Genomic DNA, 17,861 nt, shown 5'->3' on the forward strand with positions numbered 1-17,861 from the left:
CGGATATTAAAAAAACTGCTGCAAGATTTTATACAAAAAAAATCCAAAACATCAACAATGGCTGGCTCTAGAGGTGACTGTGTAGTGAGTGAGTGCTTCATACCTGGAAGTCAATAGCAATTACTGTATTTTCACCACTATAAGGCGCACTTAAAACGCTTAAATTTTCTCCAAAATAGACAGTGCGCCTTATAATGCAGTGTGCCTTATAATACAGTGCACCTTATAATACAGTGCGCCTTATATATGGAAAAAATGTCATTCATTGAGGGTGCGCCTTATAACGCGGTGCGCCTTATAGTCGTGAAAATACGGTAATATTTGTATTATTTTTTTCCCAAAAAATCCGCTAAACTCCGAGTCCGCGGTAGCTGAACCGCAAAGTAGCGAGGGAACACTGTATATTGCCGATTTTTTTTTTTAAACAAAAATTTTCTCCGTACAAAAGTCAGTTTACATGATTTTAAATGATAAAAAAAACTTCTAAAATACATATAAAACCTACAAGTTGACAGGTATGATTCTCCCTCCACTCGGGAACGTTAACCTTTTCCTATGTCCGCCTTGTGAGCCCTTGAAAATTGTTTCCATGCCCACCCCTTACGCCTGAGCATCCCTACGGTTTCTCAAATCTGCCTACCCGCCTAGCCTAATTGGCAGTAATTAGGGGTGTTTGTGTGAAGCGCAAGCTGAGCTTGGCTCAGACACCCCTAATTGCTGCCAGTCAGACTAGGGGCTGGAACATATCCCAACAAGCTAGCTCTTGGCTGGACTCCAAACGGGGCTGGGAAATGCTTTTCAGCAGAGAGACATCCCCTCAAAACCACCCCCCTCCACCCCCCTCCACCCCCCCGGTCATTTGAACCAATTATGGAAACCGTCTCCGGACGGAGGGAATCGATATCCCGCAAAAGCCTCGGCCTATGACCGCTTGAGAGATGCTGAAAAGCCACGGTGGGACTGCTGATGGCATTTCTCAAAACACCTTCATGCTCTTTTATGCCAAGGGGTAGGGAATCTATGGCTCGGGAGCCATGTGTGGCTCTAAGGATGGGTGCATATGGCTCTTAGCTTAAATATGGAAACTAGTGGTGAGAGAGTAGAGTCCTGAATGCACCAATAGGAACGTTATGTTGGGATTGTGTCATTAATTTCATTGATACTCGTTGATATTCATTGATTAGCAACAGCGTTATAATGTTTTCAAAAGGAATTTAGAGACTTTTTGTACTTTAAAAGGGATAAAATGACTTTCATGTATTTTGACTTCAATTGTGAGGATGGCTAGGAAGGAATATCATTTAAAAATAGGAATTGTTTATGGTTCTCTCTTTCAAAAAGGTTCCTTGAAATTTAAAGTTGTTTTAACGCTAGATCCATTTGCTAATCTTTTCTGATAGAATAGAATGGAATTGCGGTCATTTTTTTGTACGAAAAAGTTTCCTTACCTTTGTTTACATACACAAAAACCATAAACAATACCAATATATATTTACCCTATTTTCTCATATACCCAATACCTATATTTATTTACCGTATTTTCTCATATACCCGATACCTATATTTATATACCCTATCTTCCCATATTACCGATACCTATATTTATTTACCATCTTTTCTTGTATTGTCACTCCAAAAAAATGATGCCGCGGCTTATACGCTTACAAATCTTACCTAGGGATGACAAACCAGCCCAAACCAGAAAAACTAGAATCAGGGGGCGGCTTATACGAGAGAAATTGCAAAATTCAAGTATTTTAACGCAATTTTAAGGGTGCGACTTATACGTGGAGGCGCCTAATATGCAATTGTTGTGGTGTTCGTGTCTATTGCAGCTTTGCTATTGGTTAGCATGGCATTGAAAGTTGTTTTCTTAATATTCATACCATATACTCTCAATACTGTGGTTGACAACACATAACAAAGTACACAATTTTAATGTCCTATGGTAAAAAAATAGAAGTATTTCTTTCATGGGTGGAAAACTGCGATGGTGGTGGTTTGGGGGGGCATGCCCCCCTGCTGTATCCCCCCCTAACTACACCCCTGCTGGTATGCCTTGTAAATGAAACATAGTTTTCCCACAAAAAAAACTCAATTGATGTTGTGGTACTACTAAATGCTGATATTTTCTCCCGCAAAATTCAACATTAATACTTTTGGTTTTTGGTACATTTCAAGTTTGGAAGAGGTTCTAAAATCTTTAATCATAAAGTAGCACTAAAAATGGATGACTTCTTTTGGCGGAAAGTTTGTTTTTTTAAGTTTTTTGGCTGTGATGTTTACATTCATCACATGGTTAAAAATGCCATTGAATGGCAACACCAAGGGTTTATTTGTCCTCATAAAATGAGGCACCCTGGTGGGTTTTTGCTGAAAATTGTACATCACATAGGTGGCAATCGGAAGTCTTTTTAACGTCCCTTTGCGCATTTTTTTGTTTACAAACAGTTTTTTCCAACAGCTGTCCGGGAAGTTGGTGTCACTCTGTCTTTAACGCATGCATGCACTCACCCAAACAAATCCACACTTGCTTTTTTTAGCACAAAAAAAACCCTTCTTCTTCCCCCCTTGTGAGTTGCGCTAATTCTGATTACCGGGTTCGATACCGGTAATTACTAGTGTACACCTTTAGTTCAGGAAAATGGCAAGCAGGGTGTAAAGAAGTCATGAAATACTTCCTGGGGTTAAATGTTGGTTCATAGATTTTTTTTTGCGGATTGATTGGGTTGTGTTGACTGGCTAATTTTTGGTGGAAATATGGGTAGGGATCCTGACTAGATCAGAAATTTTGAGGAAACATAAATTGATCATGTATGGCAGGGGTGTCAATTCCATTTCATGTGGGCCGGACCATTTTAGATATAATATTTCGATTTTTTATTTTTTATGGATTATAAGAACTGGATTAAAAAGCCCTGAATATTCAGTTTTTTATAGATCTAAAACAATGTTTATTTGAGCTTAGTAATGGGAAATGTCTTTTAATCATGTGGAAAATGGAAAATATTTGTATATTTATTTGTAGATTTGACAAAATGATTTTTGAACTAAAAACACAAGAAAAGATGGATTAAAAAATAGCAATTATTGATTTAAAAAAGGGGGAAATTAGGAAATGAAATGTACATGTATAACCAATTGGATTCTATCCTAAAACATTCTTTTCACTTTTTTAATACATTCTTAGATCTTTCAAAAGGATTTTTGAACTAAAAACACAGAAAAAAATTATTAAAAAATGACAATTATTGTTTTAAAAGGGGGAAATCAGGAAATATAATATATATCTATACTCTTCATTTGAATTTGATCCTAAAACAGAAAGTCAGCACTCATGATTTACTTTTTTGGGCCACACAAAATGATGTAGCGGGCCAGATCTGGCCCCCGGACCACCACTTTGACACCAGAGATGTATGGCGTTCCCAAACAATAGCTCTAAAAACGCAACTGACATTAAGGTCTTTGGTTTTCTACGATAAGTTAACTACAATCAGAAGTAGTTTGTTTATTCAAAACGTGGACAATCGGTCGAAAACGGAATAGCTTTGAATGTAGAGCTGAATCTTAGGTTGTCAAAACCAGCTAGAAAAAAAGGCTCCTGGTTCAGAAGCGGCTTCCAAAGCCCCCGGGGGGACGTACGAGCTGTTTCCGAATGTAGACAGGTCGCAAATATGATGTAAGACTTTCGTCTTGGGCTGTGACGTTTTCAAAACGCACCCGTTTGGCTATGGGTGGAGCAGAAATAAAAAAAAATGGAGAATTTGGTCAAAAAATTGGTTTCTAAGTCACTATTTTATCAAATTATAGTCAAAAGTGTGTTTAAAGTTAAATGTGCAAACCTCAAATTTAAAAAAAATGGAATTGTGCAAAATAACATTGAGTTAACCTCTGCATAGATGAAACCTATGGGTCGTTCGAAGGTAAGGATTCAAGGCGTATGACTCAGTATAAAGACAATAGTTGAGACCAGATGAGGTACAATCTAAAATTCAAAGTATATTGTCAATAGTACTTAGATATTAGATAGTAGAAAGTTACATGATTCCAGGGGGATTTTAACCATACAAGTTCAAAAACGAGTCAAAATCAACATAACATGGCGAGAGAATGCCCGACACTGAAACGTCAAATCTCAGGCGCCGACTGAATGCTAAATATGTTAAATTTACACCGCTTGACTTTACAAGCAGAAATAGTGATTGAAAAACGCATCATTTACAACCTGAAAATATTAAAACCATCATGTTTTTTTTTATTAGTGGGTTTATGGTTTATTGACAGTTATAGCTTGGTTATTTTAGTTTTTTTTTTGTCTTTGGTAACAACTATTTGTTGGCAATATGTCAGTTGACACTTGGTCGATTTTAATCAAGATAAAAAACTTTAAAAATGATTAAAATAAACCCATATAGATACAACTGATTCTGATTTTGTGACCAATAGCAGAATTGGATTAAAACTATGTTTTGCACTTTTTTGGGGTTATTAAATCACTACGTGTCCAACCAGTGAAGTCCTACATAAACTATTAAATGATAGTTTAAATGTGTTAAATCTGGACTTATATGCGAGTAATGTTTCTTTAAAAAAAAGTGATTCCTTAGACCAGTGTCAAAGTGGTGGCCCGGGGGCCAAATCTGGTCCGCCGCATCATTTTGTGTGGCCCGAATAAGTAAATCATGAGTGCTGACTTTCTGTTTTAGGATCAAATTAAAATGTAGAGTATAGATGTATATTAAATTTCCTGATTTTCCCCCCTTTTAAATCAATAATTGTCATTTTTTAATCATTTTTTTCTGTGTTTTTAGTTCAAAAATAATTTTGTAAAATCCAAAAAATATATTTAAAAAAGCTAAAATTAACATTGTTTTAAATCTATAAAAAACTGAATATTCAGGGCTTTTAATCCAGTTCTTTTAATCCATTTACTAAAAAAAAATAATCTAAATATTATATTTAAAATGCTCCGGCCCACTTGAACCACCAGACAATCTTCTATTGGGGGTCCACCAATAGAGTCCCACCGGAATAATAATGACAAACGGCTAAGTTACCCAAAGACACCCCATCCTTGCTCACTTTGTTGCCAGTCTTTAAATGATAAGCGACTGGCAACCCGTTGGATTTGGCTGTCAGCATTTCCCACTCATGGGACTCACCCTGAACTAATTATAGCGGTTTGAGAAGAAAAAAAAAATGCAAATCAGAATTTTACTCACCCCCCTGAAATCGGAGAGCCAATTTCATCTAATACCCCCTTTAATTTAGCGCGCTAATGCACGGCCCTCGAGAGTTGCCCCGTGTCACCACGTTGCCACGTCCTGGTTTTTTTTTCCCGGCTCGGCGCTGGCGGGACGGATTAGCCAGGGCGGAGGAATCTCATCTAACCTAGCGGGTTTTTTTTTTTTTTTGCGGCTCGCTATACCTTCGCTTAGGCTCAAAGGTCTTTGCTTATCTCGGTATGCGCGACCGTACGTACGCGTGCCGGCGTTCGCCCGGGTTTAACTCGTCCCGCCGTTGTGAGGCGTGGCGTGAATGTTAATGAGGTTGGCCGGTAGATTGAGTCGACGTGGCGGCGGCGGTCTCGACGCCGGCTTCGCTTCGCCAAACAGGAAACGGCCCACAGCTGATAGGAAGTCATTTCGGGAGGGAAGAAGATTGACATCCAGATTCAATTCATCTGGAAATGGGAAGGAGCGGCGGGGAACGTTTTTTGGAGGATTTCAGTGCCGTTGGATGGCAGAAAATGATGGTTGCCAAACGTCCTCGTCCAAATCGATTGAGCGGCTCGCGGCGTCAACCAATACCAAAATTTCTTAAACTTGTTTCTATTAGAGAAGATTTAAATAATGAATTTCAATTGCCCTCAAATGTTGTTTACCAATGTATAGAGTATATGTATGTATGTATCTATGTATGTATCTATATTTTTATGTATATGTATACGTATGTATATATACATATGTATATGTATATAAATCTATATGGTATATGTATGTATGTATATCTGTATGTATATGTATATATATATATATATATATATATATATATATATATATATATATATATATATATATATATATATATATATATATATATATATATATATATATATATATATATATATATATATATATATATATATATATATATATATATATATATATATATATATATATACATGTGTATGTATGTATATGTGTATGTATATGTATACATATGTATATGCATGTATATGAATATATGTATATATACATATGTATATCTATGTAAATATGTATATGTATACATACGTATATGTATGTATATATGTATACATATGTATGTATATGTAAGTATATATACATGTGTATATATGTATATTTGTATATGTATATATATATGTATATTTGTATATGTATATGTATATGTATATATATATATATATATATATATATATATATATATATATATATATATATATATATGTATATTTGTATGTATGTATATGTATATATATGTATATGTATGTATATATATATATATATATATATATGTATATATGTCTATGTATATGTATGTGCATATTATGTGTATGTATGTATATATATACATACATATATGTACTATAATTTTGTTGGTGTTTTTACCAATTGCTTAGCTTGTGATTTATCTTAATTGGCTCTTTTTTGGAGGAAATCCTTGACGAAATGGACTTTCAGACCCCGAACAAAAAATCTGAAACCAGTTTAACCATTTTTTTGTCTTGCGTTGACCGCAATTGACATCCCCTCCAACCCAACATCCCGCCATCCCTCCCATTTCAACGTCATCGTACATTACCGTCACTGACGTCTTTCGAACGAATTAGGCGACCCCGAAATTAGAATCCATTTGTAAGCAACGTCTTTCCTCGTTCTCGGGTTCCGTTCTCCTGATTACATCCGGCGTCAAATCATAACGGTCCTCCTCCTCCTCACACCAACGCTAGCGACCATTTCATTTCAACCTTCAGTCGCACTTTGAAGGTTACGCGTCGCATGCATAATTGATTTGTTTTTCAAGGTTTTTTGGGCTGCTGAGTGACGCCGCCAGACCTGGATGCGCTCCAGCAAAAACGGAAAAAAAACATAGCCTCTTATTCATTTCCTCATTCATTTTCCGGGATAGAAATGGATTCCATAGGCCGTTTAGATGGATAAACGTTATTCATTTATTGTTTTTTTTGGGGTATTTCGTAGGGAACTAGCTTAGAATAAAGGTCAAAACAACAAGTCTAGCATTTTGGTAACCCAACATGGATGTCGTGGAGGACAAAAAAAGCACAAATTGTAGAGAATCTGGCGTTTTTTTCCCCTGTTTTTTTCTTCAAATGAGCAAAATGTCAAAGGCCGGCAGCGTGAGGAAAATGGCACAGCATCCAAAAAAGCCACCCAACCCCCAATGCCTCACATCCCAGCGGGTTTTCTTTGTGTCATGTTGATATGACGACGGGAAACGAGCGCCACGTCTATACACGGGAGCTCCTTTTTATCATTTTTTTCTATAATACAACATTTTGTAAAATCTAAAAATATATTTAAAAAGGTAAAATGAACATTAAGGACCAAATTCAATCAATAATTGGCGTATTTTAAACGTTTCTTCTGTTTTTAGGTCAAAAATCATTTTGTAAAGTTTAAAAATATAGTTAAAAAAGGTAAAATAAACATTAGGGTCAAATTCAATTGATAATTGGCATTTTTTAATCATTTTTTTTCAGTTTTTAGTTAAAAAATCATTTTGAAAAATCTAAAAATATATTTAAAAAAAGCTAACATAAACATTAAGGATCAAATTCAATCAATAATTATCATTTTTTAATCATTTTTTTCAGTTTTTAGTTCAAAAATCATTTTGTAAAGTCTAAAAAATACATAAAAAAACTAAAATAAACATTGATTAAGGATCAAATTCAATTGGTTATAGATGTTCATTACATTTCCTGACTTTCCTTTTTAAAATCAATCATTACAATTTTTTAATCCAATTTTTTGTCCGTCTTTTTAGTTCAAAAATCATTTTGTAAAATCTAAAAATATATTTAAAAAAATCTCAAATAAACACTTTTTTTAAATCTATAAAAAACTGAATATTCAGGGCTTTTAATCCAGTTCTTTTAATCCATTTATTTAATAAAAAAATAGTGATAGAAAATACAGGAATGGCGAGCAAAATAGTGGAAATTCAACCTCTTAATGAGAGCACCAGGCGACGGCAATGGCGTCAGGCCGCCTCTAATTTGTTGTAGGTGTGCTTGGAATAGATAAAGACCAATCTGTAGAGACCTCCATCCTCCCCCACCCCCCTCGACGGCGCCGCCCCCCTGGCCGATAACGCCAAGTGCTCCCGGCCAATCTTGCTGGGCAGGGTGAGTGAGGGAGGGAGGGGGGTTTTAATGCTCAGGGGGGAGAAAAAAAAGCCTGAGGGAGAGAAGACCGCCTTAAGATTTCCGTACTTAGCGGGTTTATTCCAGCTTTAAGAGCGCAGATTAATTTGGGCTGAGCGGGATGAAGTCGGGCGACGTGGCGGCGAGTATTTTTTCCACCTAAAGGCCCACCTTAAGCCTACGTTAAGACAATAGGATTTCCACGTCTGACGTAAAATTAGGGATGGATGGTTGTTTTTTTTTGACGGGAGTTGGTGATTTTGTGTGTGTTGGAATGAAAAGATGCGTTATGTGGAGTTTGATGAGAGTTTTTGAGTCGTGAATGTGCGTTGGATGTTAAAAATGGCCGACTAGGAATGTTGTGTAACTGACTGGAAGGTTTTTTTAGGGAGTAAAATCCAGATTTTTGTTCTTGTAGTGAAGTACTGAATGTAGTTTGGTAATAAGAAGCTTAAAGATGAAAAATGGGATGATTTTTACTTGTGTTTTGAATGAAAATTATATATTTTTTGGGGAAAAAAGTAATTTAAAATGAATATTTTATGCAGATGTTTGTTGTTGTAGTGAAGTACTGAATGTAGTTTGGTAATAAGAAGCTTAAAGATGAAAAATTGGATGATTTTTACTTGTGTTTTGAATGAAAATTATATATTTTTTGGGGAAAAAAGTAATTTAAAATGAATATTTTTATGCAGATTTTTGTTGTTGTAGTGAAGTACTGAATGTAGTTTGGTTATAAGAAGCTTAAAGATGAAAAATGGGATGATTTTTACTTGTGTTTTGAATGAAAATTATATATTTTTTGGAGAAAAAAGTAATTTAAAATGAATATTTTTATTCATTGAGGACTACCAAAACCAGGATGTTTACTTATCCTCTTTTTTTTTAAAAATGGAAAATATTTTCAATATATCAACAAAAAAATAAGTAAATATATCTTTATTTAGGTCAGAGGTGGCTCTCAAGCCTCATGCGGCTCCCAGTCAAATTGAATTTGACTCTTATTTTGTATACACTATGGCTTTTTGCCTTGTTTTATGTTCCTCTTAATTTTATTCTCTCTTAAAACACAATCAAATTCATTAAAAACCCATTAAAAACAAATCATCAATTATATATTTTTAAATAATTTGGCAGATTGCCTTTTTTAAATTTTCTCCAAAATAGACAGGGCGCCTTATAATCCAGTGAGCTTTATATATGGAAAGAAAAATAAAATCTATAATTCATTAACAGTGCGCCTCAAAATGTGGTGCGCCTTATAGTCATGAAAATACCCTGCACTAAACTTAATTCAAATTTTGTTCAAAATTACCTCTCTTCTCCCGTTTTGTTTCAATTAGCCCCGCCTCCACCTTGACCTTCAAATCCAACCTATCCAACCTATTATTTCCTTTACCTTCCCTTCAAAACATCCCCCCAAAAATGCACAAAAATCTCCTCACAATACAAAAACGCACTACCACTTCCCAACAAAAAGTACTATACACTCCCCTCAAATTACCCAAAAAAGCTCAACCATTCACACTAACTAACTAGCCCCCCAAAAAACCCCAAAATGCCTTCATTTTGAAACAGTCAATGAATGGTGGCATTTAAAACCACTGCACATTGCTCTTAATTAGCCCCTCCCTTCCTGACAAATGTCCCATCAGCTTCTATCGTTGTTCGTCCCTGTGCAAGCCCCCATTTTAGCCCCCCACCCACCTGTTTAGGACAAAGCGTAATAGTAGGCGTCCGGATGACGTTCTGGCATTACGTGGCCTCCCTTTTTGCCCTTGTGTGATTTAACATCCCTGCTTCAGTGGTGACATAGAACTCATTGTCATTGTCTTTATGAGGGGAGATGGGGGGGGGGGGGGGGGGGGTCCGGGGGGTGGGTGGAGTTAGGCAAGAGGACGGACGGACGAGCGTGAAAAGAGCAGGTGCGGCAGGGACGTTAATGTGTGCCGCTTTGAAATTTTAAACAGACGGCGCTAAATTATTGATGCCGACTCCAGCGGAGAAGTTAAAAGGTATCTCGTCATTACCGAGGGGCGCCGGAGAAAAGAAAAAAAAGCCTCGGGTGAACGCGCCGCAACGGCTCCGGGAACAAAGTGTTTTAATACTCCTCGCGGCCCCATTGGCTTGATTTGAACGCCGGCACGTTCACGCAATGTTTTCGTCTTACGCTCGGGGAGATGTGAGGGAAATTAGATTGGTAGAGTGAATTTGGAAGGGGGGAAAATGGACATTCTTGTTAAAATGGTGATGTTTGTCAATGGTGATGTTTGTCAATGGCTTGGAAACACGATCGATTGGTCGCCGGTGGTGGTGTTAATGCTAATTGGGGGAGAGATGAGTAGTCGGACAAAATGGAGACCACTCAAATGCTATGATAAATATTTTGATTTATAATTCCATTATTTCCTATGAAAGTATTAAAGCACTTCTGTAAATAGCAATAGCTCAGGTTGTCACTTATATAGTAAATAAATAGGTATTTATGAATAAATTCTAACCTCAGAAACTTCAGTTTTCGGGTTACATCATTTTTTTGTTAGATTTAAACCCTTTTTAAACTTTTGCCAATCTAGTTTCTCATAAAAAATATGTACCCATAACTTTTCAATCCATCCTATTTTATTGTGAAAAAAAATCAGTTAATATTCCGTAGTAGTTCTTTAAAACAATCATTGAAAAGTTGTTTCTCTTGAACCTATTGCAAAATAATAATACATATAAATGCCTTTATAACCACAAATGTCTTCGACCAAATGCTAACACGCTAATGTGGCTAACTGACAGTAGCCTTTGTGCAAAACAGTTCGCTAAAACGTAAATTGATGAAATTCCGCCTCAACTTTGCATTTGGAATATTTTAGAAACGTCCGGGCGACCAAACGTCTGGGCGACCAAATGTCTGGGCGACCAAACGTCTGGGCGACCAAACGTCTGGGCGACCAAACGTCTGGGCGACCAAACGTCTGGGCGACCAAACGTCTGGGCGACCAAACGTCTGGGCGACCAAACCTCCGGGCGACCAAACGTCTGGGCGACCAAACGTCCGGGCGACCAAACATCCGAGTACCAAAAAAAGGTGTATTAAAGTCATTTTTTAGCCACTTAATCACATTTAATGACTTAAAATTTGCCTCAATTTAAAAGCGCAAACACGCAATTGCATTACCAATCCAAATCAGATTTCCATCATCTTAACAATTTTAAAACACTTCTCCAAATATCCTTGCAAAAACAATTCCACAAAATCACCTGCTAAAAATTTAATGCCAATTCCACATTCCATTATTCGAAAATAAGCCTCATGGCGTCGCTTTCTGCCGCCACCGCCATTTGTCGGTTCAAAGGACAACGACCGCGAGGGGTGTCGTTCATCACCCAAGAGTGAAACGTATGAGTGACAGCCGGAGACGGCGATATCTATCGTCCAACGTTGACTTTTTTTTTTTTGTTCCCCCCACGTCTCCATTTCTGCAAGTCAAATCCTTGCACGCCGCCACCTCCTCTATTGTGGCTCTGCTCGCACATGATGAATATTTCATGGCCAGCATCTGACACCATGCCCAGAAAGATATTTCAAGGTTTTTCTTATTTATTTATTTATTTTATTTTACCCTATCCCCCACCCCCACACTCCCCGACAGAAAGCCCCAGGTTAGAGAACGTCGACAAAGTGTGAAGTAGGGGGGCTTTAGCCCCGGGGCCATTTAACGGATTTAACCGTGGGTTGATCATCAGGTGGAGATTTCCCCTTATTTCCCCTTATTTCCTTCTTATTTCCTCTTTTTTCCCATATTTCCGTCTCCCACCATTGACAAATGCTGCAGACCTTGACGATTTTTGTCGCTCGTTTGCTTAAGCGGTGTCAGATTTCAGTCCAGCTGGGAATGCCCCCCAAACTCTCAATTTAATGAGGTGGAATTAGCATGGGAAAAATGGGTTCTTATTTTGCACCTGTGTTAACTGCTGCCGTCTAAAAAGCAGAGTACCGTATTTTCACGACTATAAGGCGCACCACATTATAAGGCACACCCTCAATGAATGAATTTTTTTCCATATATAAGGCGCACTGTATGATAAGGCGCACTGTCTATTTTGGAGAAAATTTAAGACTTTTATGTGCGCCTTATAGTGGTGAAAATACTGTAATTGCTATTGACTTCCAAGTATGAAGCACTCACTACGCAGTCACCTCTAGAGCCAGCCATTGTTGATGTTTTGGATTTTTTTGTATAAAATCTAGCAGTGGGGGAGGAGCTATATGATGGAAGATGTTGTAAACTAAGATGGCATCTGCATATTTAACGGTATTGTTTCAGTTCAGGCGTTTGTGTTTTTTTTAATATCCGACAGTGGTGTTTTTTTGTTTTTGGTTTTCTGTTTTTTTCCATATATAAGGCGCACTGGATTTTTTAGGCGCACTATCTATTTTGGAGAAAATTTAAGACTTTTTAAGTGCGCCTTATAGTCGTGAAAATAAGGTAAATTGCGTATATCCGAATATTCACATGTATTGAGGGATTCAAACTCACAGGTGACTTTTGCAAACAGTCCAGACTCGCTTTTCTATTGGTCTGAAGTAATTGGTTAAGCCATAACTCTCAATTTATACGTTTATCGCGGCCATGTCTAGTATACATTAACCACGATAATCGAGGGATTACTGTACTTCAAATTCGGCATTCCAGGGCAAAATTCCTCATTTTTATCAAAACTATTCAATATAAAAACATTCCATAAAATCCTCTTTAAATCTATTTGTACAACTGCAGTCATTGTTTACAATTACTTCCATTTCAATTCCTTAAAAACCTCAAATCTGAACATTTTCTCCTTTAAAAAAAGCCATCCACCATATAATTCCACCCAATCAGAAGCACCCATTCAAAATTTGCATAGCAACAAACACCAACCACACATCCCTTTCCTCCCTTTTCCTCTTTTTAGCCTCCATTTTGGATTTCCTCCCCCTTTCTCTCCGCACAAAACCTTCCAACTTGTGAATTTTAATGAGCAAAAAAGTTGTTTTGCATTACCAATCCCAATCGGGCTCCGATAAAGCCTCCACTTGGGCTGTTTGTCGTGGCTAAGCCTAACCTAAATATTATGTTGATTTACAGTAAATATGCGGCCGGCGTGGCGCGTTTAAAGACCCTGCGAATTGGCGGCTCCCACACAGATGCTGAGAAATCTGCTCCCAACAAGGCGGCCTCGCTCCTGCTTTGCATTTCAATTTGGCATTTCACAGAAGTTGCGGCGCCTTGCCTCGCCGCCAGCTCGGTTACGCCCACGCGAGCGGCGCTGGCTGGCGGTTCAAAGACCCGCCGTCGCTCGGCTAGGAAATTGGGGATTTCCGCCGCCTGTCCCTCAGGTATCAAAACATCCAACGCACGTCCAAAAGCGTCTTTGCACCTTTTTTTTTTTTTAAGCGATCTGAATTGATGTTCTGACCGGGGCGACTGCAGTTAGCCCAGGATTCCCGTTGAGATTTAGACCACTTAATCCGGCACGTCGCGATTAGAAAAGCCGTTAACCCCGTTTGAGGCGTTAGCTTAACGGATTGGCTGCCGTTGACTGTGCGGGGCGTCCGATCCTTTTTGACTGGGGGGGTCTGAGAGAGATTGAGTTACTTTACGTACACTAACAAAGGACTCTGCATTAAAAAAGCCTTAGGACATAGTGATTATTGTACTTTTATATGATTTTTTTTGTTGTTATTGCATTATATTTACTTGCCCAAAGTTTGCTCAAAATGCGGCCATGGTACACTAGAATTGTCCTTTTCACTGTTGGCACTTGAAAACCACGTAAAAGCTGTCGAAACAACGAAAACTACGTAAAAAACGTTCAAAACAACGAAAACTACGTAAAAAAACTTTCAAAACAATGAAAAACTAAGTAAAAAACGTTCAAAACAACGAAAACTACGTAAAAAACTGTCAAAACAACGAAAACTATGTAAAAAACTTTCAAAACAACGAAAAATACGTAAAAAAAACTTTCAAAACAACGAAAAACTAAGTAAAAAACGTTCAAAACAACGAAACTACGTAAAAAACTTTAAAAACAACGAAAACTACGTAAAAAAAACTTTAAAAACAACGAAAACTACGTAAAAAAACTTTCAAAACAAACCCTTACAACGCCAATCCAATTGAACCCAACATTAAGCATAAATTAAGTTGTAAGTTCTTTAATAATTACTGAATATATTTTTAAACAAGCACTTTAAAGATATTTATAGCAGCTTGATACTTTAAAAAAATATATTACACGATCCTAAAAGATTAAAAACTCAAGATGACAATCTTAAAGGTACATACTCATTTCTGACATCAAAATAGATGAGAATAAGTCTCCCGTGCACTGAAAATGTAGAAAAACGAATATAAACCAATAATGGTAACCATGCAGATTGTCAACATTGTCATTTTCCCTTCCGCTCTCCTCCCCAAATCCGTGTCCACCGCCGCTGACGTCGGCGTAATTACATTTGCCGCCAGCGGCGTCACGTCGAACTCGGCCTTCGGGCGACTCGTGGCCATATGCTCCATCTGCAACTCGGGCGATATTTTGGCCAAGGTCAAAAAAATACAGTCGGAGGACGCTGGCGGAATTGCATCTAGGCTAATTGCTTTCTCCGCCATTCATCTCTCCCTCGTTCTCTCTCTCTCTCTTTTTACTCGCCTCCCACTGAATGTACTAATCTGCTTTAGGATGTTTCAGAGATGGAGATGGATTTGGTTTTTCTACGCTAACCCCCCCTTTCCCCAAGCCTAATCTCCCCCCGTGACCACCCCCCGTCCCCACCCCCGTCTCACGGCTCTTAAGCACGCCATCGTACATCTCGCCCCTTTCTCTCTCCACTCGCCCACATGTACCGAGTCAGCAAAAAACTCCCAAATTCCTCATTACTCACAAACACCCGCAATACACTTAGCGTGATTTGCTGGACCCCACAGCAAAATGGTTTGCGGTTATTAACTGCCGTTGACGGTGATAGGCGTCCTAAACATTTTGACCACTAGGGCCTGTTAACAGTATGATTGTAAAATGTGTTTTATACATAGTTTATTATTTTAAATCTTAATTTTTAAAATTTTTTAATTATTTAATATTAAATATATAGATATGTACAGTTGTACTTCTACTTGCAAAATTAATTGGTTGCAAAACTTTTTTCATAACTTGAAAAGTTCGTAAGCAGAAGTGTACTTTATATATAAATTCTCTTAATTTGTTCCACAGTCCTCACACAACTACTAACTAAACCCTTTAAATTTGGTCAAAGTGTCCCAATCTTGTATGAAATGCGAGGAAACACATAAAAATAAAAAAAAATTATAAGGGAATGATTTATTAATGTTTTAAAATAAGTAAAGTATGTGAAAATGGGCTGAAATAGTTCCCTCTAAGGCCGTTATGGTGGGAGATATATTACCAGACCAAAAGCCGTCCATTTTGTAGTACATTTTAGACTTGTGTGCTCTGTGTGGGTGTGTCAGAAAGTATGTGCTACTTTGCATTTGTAGTTTTTAATTGCTTAATAAGGGAAATTGTAATCGATAATAAGGGGAGCATTTAGACGAGGTGGAAGAGAGAATCTTGAAACTTGGATAGTGGTTGTTATGAGACATCCAATTGAATTGAATTGTCATTATTATGACATAATATGAGATAGAATGAGAGCCCAGTTCAGGGTAGAAATGTTCTAAAATGAGAATCAATGCATCTCCAACAATATTTTCAAAATAAAATAACAGATAAAGAAATTCATTCACTTTTTGGGGAAGATTTTGTAACTTGAATCATTTTCATATCTTGAGCCACACATTTGCATGTAAAAAATTACTAACAAAACTAATTTAAAAATAATTTTAAACTAACTAATTACTTTAAAATTCATATTTAAAATAAATCTGCATATTTTTATTCATATTTTCAATAGTCAACCAAAACTTAAAACAGTAACTATACTTTAAAAAAAAATCAAAAACTCCCAATTAATATATTGTCTTTAATTTATTCAATTCCCAATTCAAAGTAACGTCTTGTACCACCCAAAAATCAACACTATATAACTACTACTTTCCGTTATCCAAAACGCCAACCCCTCCCTTCTCGATGTCTCTGGTCCATATGAGCGTCCCATCCCGTCCCTGTTCGTGATGGCGGCCTTGGCAAGCGTTTCCCGTTATAAATGGCATTGGGGGTAGCGGGAATATTGGCTACAAGCTCGGAGATGAGATTCCGCACCGCCCCCTCTTCCCCACGTACGCCTGCCTGCCTGCGGCACAGGTGATGGATTGCCCTCCCTTCCAGGTTTGAGCTTGGCGACGCCCCAATATTCCCGCCGAATAAAGTGACAGGCAATATATAAGCCATCAGTTAAGGCCCAGTGAAACTCCCACTCGCCGCTTGCTGCGTTCTTAGCCCAGGCACGCCGCCGCCTTCCTACTTGAGCGTGATGGAAATGGCTGCCGCTCTTTTGATTTCGCTCGCTTTCCGACTACGGCCTTAACAGCCGCGCTGATTTGGCCAAACGGCACCGTGGCGTTGACTCCGCTTTTGAGAATTTATGGAGGGTTTAAGTCAGCTAAGGCCATTTTGAAACTTTTTTATAGCGTCATTTTGGCCATTTTTGAGCGTCACATTGGCGTCATTTTGGCCATTTTTGAGCGTCACATTGGCGTCATTTTTGAAAGCCATTTTGAAAGTTTTTGTAGCGTATTTTCCGGACTATAAGTCGCAACAGTTTTTGCAGAGAGCGATTAATTTGATCAAAAACATACGTTAAAGTAGCAATAGTAAAATGGACAAGGGGTTAAATAGGCCTATATTAAAATAGCAGTTTTTCAAGATAATTATATTCTGAAAAAAAAACTAAATCAATTAGAGAGGAGACAGTAAATATGTAAATTGTAGACTTAGCGAAATTTACGGTACATTTTGTATGGATAATATTGTTATCGTTTTGCTGTCTTTTCGGACAAAAAAAGCCAACATTTTGCTTTTTTCAAAAGTTAGTTCATCCTTCATTTTGTTTTATCCCATTCACATCATTTTAACACAAAAAATCAGACATGTTTTTACCCAAAATGTACATTTCTGCCTAAATCTGACCAAAATATCCCCATTTATTTCCAATGGTAAAAATATAACTATAAAATCCCCCAAAAATCTAAAAGCCAATTCAACGATTTCAAGGGGACGGCTTATACGAAAGAAATTGTATTGAGGCAATATTAAGGGTGGCGGCTTACACGAGAGAAATCGTAAAATTCAACGATTTTAAGGAAACTTTAAGAGGGCGGCTTATACAAAAGAAATCGTAAAATTCAACCATTTAAAGGCCATTTTAAGGGGACGGCTTATACAAGAGAATTCTTAAAATTCAACGATTTTAAGGGGACGGCTTATACAAGAGAAATCGTAAAATTCAACGATT

The 17,861-nt window shown here is 37.4% G+C and overlaps 1 protein-coding gene across 1 annotated transcript in view; it reads left to right on the plus strand.

Moving 5' to 3' along the window:
* The window catches only part of LOC144198700 (CXXC-type zinc finger protein 4), a 70,522-nt gene that overhangs the window by 45,401 nt on the left and 7,260 nt on the right, over positions 1 to 17,861 (plus strand). The gene's annotated exons all lie outside the window — the stretch shown is intronic.

The sequence above is a fragment of the Stigmatopora nigra genome, chromosome 6, assembly GCF_051989575.1.
Source record: "Stigmatopora nigra isolate UIUO_SnigA chromosome 6, RoL_Snig_1.1, whole genome shotgun sequence".
Taxonomy (NCBI): Eukaryota; Metazoa; Chordata; class Actinopteri; order Syngnathiformes; family Syngnathidae; genus Stigmatopora; species Stigmatopora nigra.